The sequence below is a fragment of the Ranitomeya variabilis genome, chromosome 1, assembly GCF_051348905.1.
Source record: "Ranitomeya variabilis isolate aRanVar5 chromosome 1, aRanVar5.hap1, whole genome shotgun sequence".
Lineage (NCBI taxonomy): Eukaryota > Metazoa > Chordata > Amphibia > Anura > Dendrobatidae > Ranitomeya > Ranitomeya variabilis.
The window spans coordinates 743,310,958-743,321,774 of record NC_135232.1 but is presented as its reverse complement, the minus strand read 5'-3'; positions in this window follow the sequence as shown (position 1 = coordinate 743,321,774).

Sequence of the window (10,817 nt, the reverse complement as noted above, 5' to 3'; positions counted from 1 at the left end):
AATCATAGTAAGCCCAGATGTAGCACAGCTGAATGTGTTCTAACACGGAGTTCAATGGGTTAAAAAATATAAACAGATTACACTGAGCCTAATTACAAACTCCGCTCTGCTGCATGTGCGTATATTATATACAGTGGGGAACATAAGTATTTGATAGTAGTTTTCCCACCTACAAAGAATGCAGAGGTCTGTAATTTTTACTGTAGTTACACTTCACCTGTGAGTGACAGAATCTAAAAATTAAAAAAAAACTGAAAATCACATTGTATTATTCTTACATAATTAATTACATAATGAATTTGCATTTTATTGCATGAAATAAGTATTTTATCACCGACCAACCAGCAAGAATTTTGGTTCTCACACAACTGTTAGTTTTTCTTTAAGAAGCCTCCTACTTCGCACTCATCTGTATTAATTTCACCTCCTGTTTAACCTTGCTACCTGTATAAAAGACACCTGTCCACACACTGAATCACACTCCAACCTCTCCTCCATGGCCTAGACCAAAAAGAGCGGTCTAAGGACACCAGGGACAAAAGTGTAGCCCTACAGAAGGCTATGATGGGCTACAGGACAATAGGCAAGTAGCTTGGTGAGTAGGCAACTGTTAGCACAATTATTAGAAAATGAAAGAAACACAAGATGACGGTCAATCTTCCTTGGTCTGTGACTCAATGCAGGATCTCACCTTTTGGGGTAAAGATGATTCTGAGAAAGGTCAGGAATCAGCCCAGAATTACACGGGAGGACCTGGTCAATGACCTGAAGAAAGCGGGGACTACAGTCTCAAACATTACCATTAATAACACCACGCCGTCATGGATTAAAATCCTGCAGGGCACGCAAGGTCCCCCTGCTCACGCCAGCACATGTCCAGGCTTGTTTGAAGTTCACTAATGACCATCTGGATGATCCAGAGAAGGCATGGGAGAAGGCCATGTGGTCAGATGAGACAAAAATACAACTTTTTGATATCAACGCCGCTCGCCGCGTTTGGAGGAAGAAGAAGGATGAGTATAACCCCAAGAACACCATTCCAACCGTGAAGCAGGGTGGAGGAAACATCATACTTTGGGGGTGCTTTTCACCAATGGGGACAGGACGACTGCACCTTATTGAAGGGAGGATGGATGGAGTCATGTATTAGGAAATTTTGGCCAACAACCTCCTTCCCTCAGTAAGAGCATTGAATGTGGGTAGTGCTGAGTCTTCCAGCATGACAATGACACAGCGAGGGCAACTAAAGAGTGGCTCCGTAAGACGCATTTCAAGGTCCTGGAGTGGCCTAGCCAGTCTCCAGAGCTGAACCCAACAGGAAATCTTTGGAGGGTCTGAAACTCAATGTCGCACAGTGACAGCCCTGAAACCTGAAAGATCAGGAGAAGATCTGTATGGAGGAAGGGGGCCAAAATCCCTGCTGCAGTGTCTGCAAACCTGATCAAGAACTACAGGAAATGTCTGACCTCTGTAATTACAAACAAAGGTTTCTGGACCAAATATTAACTTCTGTTTTTCTATTGTATCAAATACTTATTTCATGCAATAAAATGCAATTCAATTATTTAAAAATCTTACAATGTGATTTTCTGTGTTTTATTTTTAGATTCTGTCTCTCAGGCTGCCGTCACACTAGCAGTATTTGGTCAGTATTTTACATCAGTATTTGTAGCCGAAACCAGGAGTGGAACAAATAGAGGAAAAGTATAATAGAAACATATGCTCCACTTCTGTATTTATCACCCACTCCTGGTTTTGGCTTACAAATACTGATGTAAAATACTGACCAAATACTGCTAGTGTGACGGCAGCCTCACAGTTGAAGTGTACCTATGATAAAAATTACAGACCTCTCCATTCTTTGTAGGTGGGAAAACTTGCAAAATCAGCGGTGTATCAAATACTTATTCCCCCCCCCCCCCCCGTATATACTGTGCCATGCATTTCTGCAATAATCTGTCTAACATGTTTTTTAAGACTCATTCACACATCCGATTCTCTTGTACAAGTGCTCGCCGTGATTTTCACAGATAGCACCTGTACCTGATAAGTCTATGGGGATGTGCACGTCTGAGTTTTCCACTTGGACTGTGAGGTCCATGGAAACTATCGGAGACATGTCCAATTTTGGTACAAGAGTTGGATCAAAATCGGCAATGCGAGTCTATGGGTCGTGACTGCACTTGGATGATGTCCAGGTTTCACAGACTGTCATATAGGAGATGGAGGAGAAACTTTTTTTTATTTCTCCACGTACGAATGATCCTCGGACGAGTGAATGAGCCGTTACAGCTGCTGACAGAAGCACCAGCAACACCCAAAATACACCTAGTAGATATCAGACAATCACATATTCTAGATTTAGACAATCACATATTCTGGATTACTAGGTTATAATGTATTCTGGATTATCAGATTACCTCCATCCCCCACATTCTGGATTATCAGATAATCATGGCAATGTACAACACACAACAATTGTCCCAATTATTCCCCGGGCTTGGGGTTCGGCCTTCTATTCCTGTTCTGTAAATATTATTACAGATTAGGGGACCTCCTGTGTCCTCAAATGCCAGATTATCAGAATTATACTTAGTCTAATTTAGAAATAATCCACATATTATTTTAGGCACATTTGCTCATGTATTTGCTCTTTGCTCAGATCTCCTGGAGCCACCTGCTTGTTCAGTGTCTGTAGAGACTTTGCCCTCCTGGTGTGCAGGAGCACACAGGTGCTGCAAACTATGGGTGATTATAGGTATGATTATAAGGTAGCAGTGCTGAGTTTGTGATTTGTTATGATTCATGGTGAGATATATTATTGCTGGTTTTACATAGGACTGCTTCCCCAGGAGGCATCTGACTGATCAGCTCCATCCTGCACAGCTCTTACCTGGTAATCCTCCTCGTCACTGGCGCAGTAAGCTTTTGCCATCCTCTTCTTGCACCCTCCCTCCATACTGTGGTGATGATTGCCCTCTGGAGCGTCGCTCTCACGTCTATAGGTGCTCACGTTACCCACCTCCATCCCTCCCCGTTCCATAGTATTGACTCTCGCAGGTCAAAGCCCTCCCTGCGTCATATCTCATGTTTCCACTGACCTATTGTCCAGTCACAACCCATAATCTCCAACCCAAATAATCGCCTGCACTGAAATCCCATCATCCCGGCTTTATGCCACGTTTATTAATAGCCAGGCTTGGACGAGGCATTGGGATGAGGCATTGGGATGGATTCCCTGATGTGTGAAAAACGTGCCACAATTCAGCGCACAACAGGGCAGATCAGGGGCAGACATAGCATTGGTGAGCCACACAGGGGCCAGAGATGTAATGGGGCCCCTTCTACCTCCAAAACAGATGGATTGTGATGGGATATTAGGCTGCAAAGGGCCTAACATTTTTGTTGCATAGGGGCCCCTATACTGTTCTTGAACAGGGGCCTCTCCTGGGGCAAATTTACTAATACTACAAAGGACAGTGCGTCATAATTGAGCTGCTAAAAAGTCATTTTTTTAGTGTACAACTTTTTGCAGCTTTTCCAAAACTTAGCGGCAAAGTGCTGCCGAGAGATTTAGTCTGGAGTCACCCTAGCATATTGCATCCGATACGAGAGCATCGGATGCGATATGCTAATGACCCTCGGCTCCTGCTTTGCTGTGAGCGGGAGCTGAGTGTCATGCGTCTGTGCTCCGAGCCTCTCGCACAGAGCGGATTGTAGCACAGCTGCGGAGGAGGCGGAGAAACTAATTTCTCCATCTCCTCCATTGCCGGGGTCAGTGTTTAACGCACATCACTCGGATGATATCTGAGTGGTGTGCGTTGTCTCACTCGCACCCATAGGATTATATGGGTGCGAGTGAGCCGACAGTCGGCCGAGTGTCCGTGACAATCGCAGCATGCTGTGAGAGAAAAACGGCAGACAAAAAATCGGCTTCTGGGAGCTGGCCCATAGCTTAATATTGGTCCAAGTGCAATGCGATTTTTTATCGCATTGCACTCGTCCGTTTAAGTCGCCAGTGTGACCCCAGCCTTACTATCAATTACACCAGAAATTGGTACAATTTATAACAGAAATTTATGCCGAGCCGGATCAAGATGCGCCAAATTTATTATAAGAAGCGTACATTAATATGTTTGCACTATTTGATTAAGTCCCGATGTAAACTTAGACCAGAGAGCGCGAAAGCGGCAAATGTTGGATCATAAATTTGCAACTTGACCCGAGTTCTTGGCTGGCACTCACTCAGGCCGGTTTCACACGTCAGTGTGTCTCTGCAACCATAAAATCAATGTGTCTCTGCACATGTCATTGATTTTTTGCAGACCGTGCGTCCGTGTGCAAAACACGGAGACATGTCAGTGTTCGTGGGAGCGCACAGATCACACGGACCCATTAAAGTCAATGGTTCCGTGTAAAACACGTACCGCACATGGATGCTGTCCGTGTGCCGTGCAGAAGACAGCGCTACAGTAAGCGCTGTCCCCTGCTCTGGGTGCTGAAGCCGCCATTCATTTCTTCTCTCCAGCAGCGTTCGCTGGACAGAAGAAATGAAAAATCTTTTTTTTGTTGTTGTTGTTAAAATAATGTTCCCGGTAACCAATCCCCTCCCACCCCCTGTGCGCCCGCCCACTGGAAAGAAAATACTCACCCAGCTCCCTCGATGCGTCCTCTCAGCGCGGCAGCTCTTCCTGTATGAGCGGTCACGTGGTGCCGCTTATTACAGTGATGAATATGCGGCTCCACCTCCCATAGGGGTGGAGCCACATATTCATCTCTGTAATGAGCGTCACTACGTGACCGCTCATACAGGAAGAGCTGCGGCGCTGAGAGGACGCATTGAGGGAGCTGGGTGAGTATTTTCTTTCCAGCGGGTGGGCGCAGGGGGTGGGAGGGGGTTGGTTACCGGGAACATTATTTTAACAACAACAACAACAACAAAAAAAAAGATTTTTCATTTCTTCTCTCCAGCGAACGCTGCTGGAGAGAAGAAATGAATGGCGGCTTCAGCACCCAGAGCAGGGGACAGCGCTTACTGTAGCGCTGTCTCCTGCACGGTCCGTGTGGTACCCAGTCAGCACACGGGCGGCACACGGCTGCCGCACGTGTGCCACACTGATGTGCCACGTGAGCACACGGACACACGGACAACTCCGGTACCGATTTTTCCGGTACCGGAATTATCTGGACGTGTGGGACAGGCCTCAGATCATTGCACCTAAACTAAAGTCACCCCCGTTCCACATGGTCCACACCCCTCATTGTCTACAGCTATGTTCCCACCATGAGCTTTTCAGTGAGGTTTTGATGTTGCACATTTTCTGCACTCAATAAGTAAAATCATTACTTGCATTTTGTTTTCTCGAAAATACGCAGCACAAAATTCATCTTGTGAACATAACCTAAAACTCTTCATCCATGTTTCTTCGCAGTGTCAGGGCTCGTGCTGACGAGAGTATGAATCAGACAGCACACTGACCTGTTACTCAGTCTGGCTGTTAAGATGAATGGACGCACGGATGACACACGGACGTAAAGAACAGACGCACGGATGACACACGGACGTAAAGAACGGACGCACGGATGACACACGGACGTAAAGAACAGATGCACGGATGACGCACGGATGACACACGGACGTAAAGAACGGACACATGGACGTAAAGAACGGACGCACTGATGACACACGGACTTAAAGAACGGACGCACTGATGACGCACGGATGTAAAGAACGGACGCATGGATGACACACGGACGTAAAGAACGGACGCACGGATGACACACGGACGTAAAGAACGGACGCACGGATGACACACGGATGTAAAGAATGGACGCACGGATGACACACGGACGTAAGGAACGAACACACGGACAACACACGGACGTATCGAACGCACGGACAACACACGGACGTAAAGAACGGACGCAAAGATAAACATCTGCTGAAAATTAGAAAAAAAATTATCTGAGTTTTGTGGATGAAACGCACTCGAGGGATTTTTCAGGGTATGTGCACACGTTGCGGATTCGCAGCAGTTTTCCATGCGTTGTACAGTACCATGTAAACCTATGGAAAACAAAATCCGCAATGCACATGCTGTGGAAAATACCGCGTGGAAACGCTGCGTTGTATTTTCCACCACATGTTAATTCTTTGTGCGGATTCCGCAGTGTTTTACACCTGCTCCACAATAGGAATCCGTAGGTGTAAAACCGCAGGTGAAATCCACACAAAAAACTGAGGCAATCCGCAGATTTTTCAAAAACGATGCGGAAAAATCCGCACACTAATCCGCAACGTGGGCACATAGCCTCAGACATTTGTCTTGTTTGCATTTCTCTCTGCTTGCTGTCATCTGCTGAGTATCATCCTGCAACAATTCCTTTAATGGTACAATCTCTGCTTGCTGTCATCTGTTGCCTATCATCCTGCAACAATTCCTTTAATGGTACAATCTCTGCTTGCTGTCATCAGCTGCCTATCATCCTGCAACAATTCCTTTAGGGTATGTGCACACGTCAGGATTTCTTGCAGAAATTTCCTGAAGAAAACCGGAAATTTTCTGCAAGAAATCCGCATTTTTTTTTTTGCGTTTTTTTCCCGGTTTTTTTTTTTCGCGTCTTTTTTAGCATTTTGCAAGCGTAATTAGCTTGCAGAATGCTAAAGTTTTCCAAGCGATCTGTAGCATCGCTTGGAAAACTGACTGACAGGTTGGTCACACTTGTCAAACATAGTGTTTGACAAGTGTGACCAACTTTTTACTATAGATGCTGCTTATGCAGCATCTATAGTAAAAGATAGAATGTTTAAAAATAGTAAGAAAAAAATAAAAAAATGGTTATACTCACCCTCTGCAGACAGCCGATATCCTCAGCGGCGTCCGTTCCTATAGATGGTGTGGTTCAGGACCTTCGATGACGTCGCGGTCACGTGAGCGGTCACATGACCGATCTCGCGACCAATCACAAGACAGCGACGTCATCGCAGGTCCTGAACCACACCATCTATAGGAACCGAAGCGGCAGCATGCAGCGTTGAGAGGCGGGAACACTCCGGGGGCCATCGAAGGTGAGTATATGACTATTTTTTATTTTAATTCTTTTTTTTTTTACCAATTATATGGTGCCCAGTCCGTGGAGGAGAGTCTCCTCTCCTCCACCCTGGGTACCAACCGCATATAATCTGCTTACTTCCCGCATGGTGTGCATAGCCCCGTGCGGGAAGTAAGCAGATCAATGCACTCCTAGGTGTGCGGAATCCCCGCAATTCCGCATTTTTAATGAACATGTTGCTTTTTTTTCCGCAATGCGATTTTTTTTTGCGGAAAAAAATGCAACATTTGCACAAAAAATGCGGAATACACTGTAAATAATAGGAGGCATTTGTTAGCGTTTTTTTCGCGTTTTTATCACGTTTTATAGCGAAAAAACGCGAAAAAAAAGCAAAAAATACTGAACGTGTGCACATGGCCTTTATGTGCCTGCTAAATGTTTGGTAAATCCATTTGTTGCAAGTATTATTTACTGCTGTATATCCATGCTGGGGTCACAGGAGATATTATCTTGTGCAAGGTGTTACAGCATATGGTTGTAGCCAAGCCCAGTGCCTTTGATCAAGCAACCTCCCCTTGGGTGTTGGCCAATTGCTAATTTATCCCAAATAAGGTCCCACAATTCCTCTCACCTGATCCTTTACTCAGTCCTATAAATTTAGTAGCATCTTAAGGGGTGAACATGCGTGGAGTCAGGCACGCGCATCCCTGCAGCAAAGCATCACGCAGCTAAGCATCGAGATACCGCAGTTATTTCAACGGCAGTTAGTCACGGCTGGAGTCAGGACCCCACTCTATGTATCTGTCTCTTTTGGGTATGTCTGCTGAGTAAGCACTTCTAATTACTTGTATCCAGCTTTTCTATTAACCCATTGTCAGGACTCTGAACATTTTTTATTACCTTTTGTGCATTACTGCCCTTTTCCAAGATGGCATCTTTGGTCTCATGTGCACTGTGACTTCCTGCTATAAAACTCCACCCCAGCCTTCAGTCTGTGCTAGAGTATTCTGCCTTGCATCCAGCTCCTGACCTCTGGTGACTCCCTGGCTATATACCTGCTCCTGTGAACCTGCTACTCTGCTCTGAGTTCCTGCTGCATACACCAGTTCCAGTAATCCTCCTTCATCTGCTGCTCGTGTTTACTTCCATCTGCATTTGCTGGACATGTAAGCTGTTGCTGCTCTGCAAAAACCTGAGACTATTACCCAGGCCTCCCTGGTTGTGCTAAGATATTATTTGAACTGCCTTATAAGCATGTCTATCTGTGTTTGGACTAAGACAAGGACTTATTCGTGTCAAGTATCCTCAAGAATAACTGTGCTTCATAGACTTTCTGCGTGTTTGCATTTTCCTCTGAAGTTCCCTTTAGACTGCTAAGCTGCGTTTAATATTTGCACCAAGTGTTGTGGACTTAAGTTTCTCTCTGCACCTGTTTGAATCACCATGTAATAATATAGACTTTACCACTTATAAAACTGTGTCCTGTAGTTGTCTTGTTCCACGCAAAGAGTCTCCCGAGTTATCCCCTATAATTATTACACCCATCTTACTCCATCATCATGTTTACATATGCCCTTACAGTGTTTGCTCCACTAATCCTCTCTCTCCTTCGCTATCCACAAACCCCAGCACCCTCTAACCAAATAATCATCTCTCCTTCCCTCTTACCTACCCACCTGTCCTCCTCTTCTCCTGTCCTGCTCCTCAACCTCAAATCTGTCCTAATAAAACATAAAACAAGATGGCAACTCTCCTTCTCCCACCTGCTCTCCCTTTCTCTGCTTCTCCTCACTGCTGGCGAGATATCTCCCAACCCTGGACCCCCACAGCTCATACCTCCCATTTCTACCCCCTCCTACCGCTCCCTATCTAATATGAACTACCGCAATCTTTTCAACATAAAACCCGTGCCCCTGACGCCTAACCCCTGCTCCCTCTCTCTGGAGCACTCTGGAATGCCCGCTCCATCTGCAATAAACTTCATATTCATGACCTTTTTCTCTCACAATCTTGCCTTCCTCGGCCTCACAGAATCATGGCTAACACCCTCTGACACTGCCTCCCCTGCTGCGCTGTGTTACGGCGTCTTCCACTTCAACCACACCCATTGCCCCGGCAAGAGACATGGTGGAGGAGTGGGTCTTCTTTCTTCAAACTGCACCTTCAACCCAATCCCACCTCTACCCTCCCTATATCTTCCCCTCTTTTGAAGTCCACTCTGTCCACATCTACTCTCCTTCCAACCTCCAAGTGGCCGTCATAAACTGACCTCCGGGCCCGACCACTGCCTTTATTGACCAATTCTCCATCTGGCTTCTTCACTTTCTCTCTCTGTTGACATTCCCTCCATCATCATGGGTGACTTCAACATCCCCACTGATACCCTTCAGTCAACAGCCTCCAAACTTCTGTCCCTTACTTCATCTGTTGGACTTACTCAGTGGTCCTCAGCAGCCACCCACACAGACAGACATACACTAGACCTGGTCTCCACCCATCTCTGCTCTCTATCTAACTTCACCACCTCCCCTCTCCCTCTATCTGACCACTATCTGCTCACCTTCTGATCCCTGTCCTCCTCACCGGTCACCCATGTCCAGCAACATGTGCACCCCCACAGAAACCTTGCACACCTAGACACCCACACACTCTCTGACACTATCCTACCACTGGCATCAATGCACTTACTCCACGACACAGACAGTGCCTCTGCTTTCTACAATGCCACTCTCGCATCAGCTAATGACACAGTTGCCCCTTTCATTCATGGCAGAGTGTGACATATCAATAGACAACCCTGGCACAATAACACCACTAAAAAGCTCCTGCAAATGTCCAGGGTTGCAGAGCGGCATTGGAAGAAAACACATTCGCAAGACGACTTCACTGCATTCAAACAGGCAACACTCGCTTTTAAATCTGCTCTCACCTCTGCTAAACAGGCCTACTTCACAACCCTCGTATCTTCCCTATCCTACAACCCCCAACAGTTATTCAAAACCTTTAACTCCCTCCTCCGCCCCCCACTGCCCCCTCCAACCTCCCTCATCTCTGCTGAGGACTTTGCCACACACTTTAAAAATAAGATCGACCAAACAAGGCAAGTCTTGATTGTTCAACCACCACAACCCCTTTGTATACCAGACCAATGCCAAACCCCATAACCTCCCTATCCAACATCACTAAAGGGGGGCTTAATTGTCTCCTCTCCAAATCGCACCTCACCACCTGTGCGCTCGACCCCATTCCATCCCACCTGCTCCCCAACCTCACCACCGCTCTTATCCCATCCCTAACCCACGTCTTCAACCTATCACTAACTTCTGGCACCTTCCCTTCTGCTTTCAAACATGCCACCAGAGGTGTATCTAGGGTTTCTGACACCTGGGGCAAGAATTCATTTTGGCGCCCATACCCCCCCTCCCACCAAGGACATATGCGATTTTCATACTTAGTCATGTACCGACGAGCTCCTATCCCTAACGCTCTCAATGATCAGTGAAAAACTGAGAGAAGCAGGAAGAGAAGCTTATTATCACAGGACCACAAGTATGAAAGTCACATATGAGTGAGGTGTCCATGTGGCGACTACTGGAACCTGCAGACAGAGCTGAATCCGGACATTGCAGACTTCTGAATTCTCACAACTAATGCACTGCACACTTTTAGGATTCTCCCTTGCCTGTGGACAGTCATGTCAGCACAAGCATGTGATTTGTATACCTCTGGCCACATTCCGACTAGATGTGCCCGGCCTCACTCAG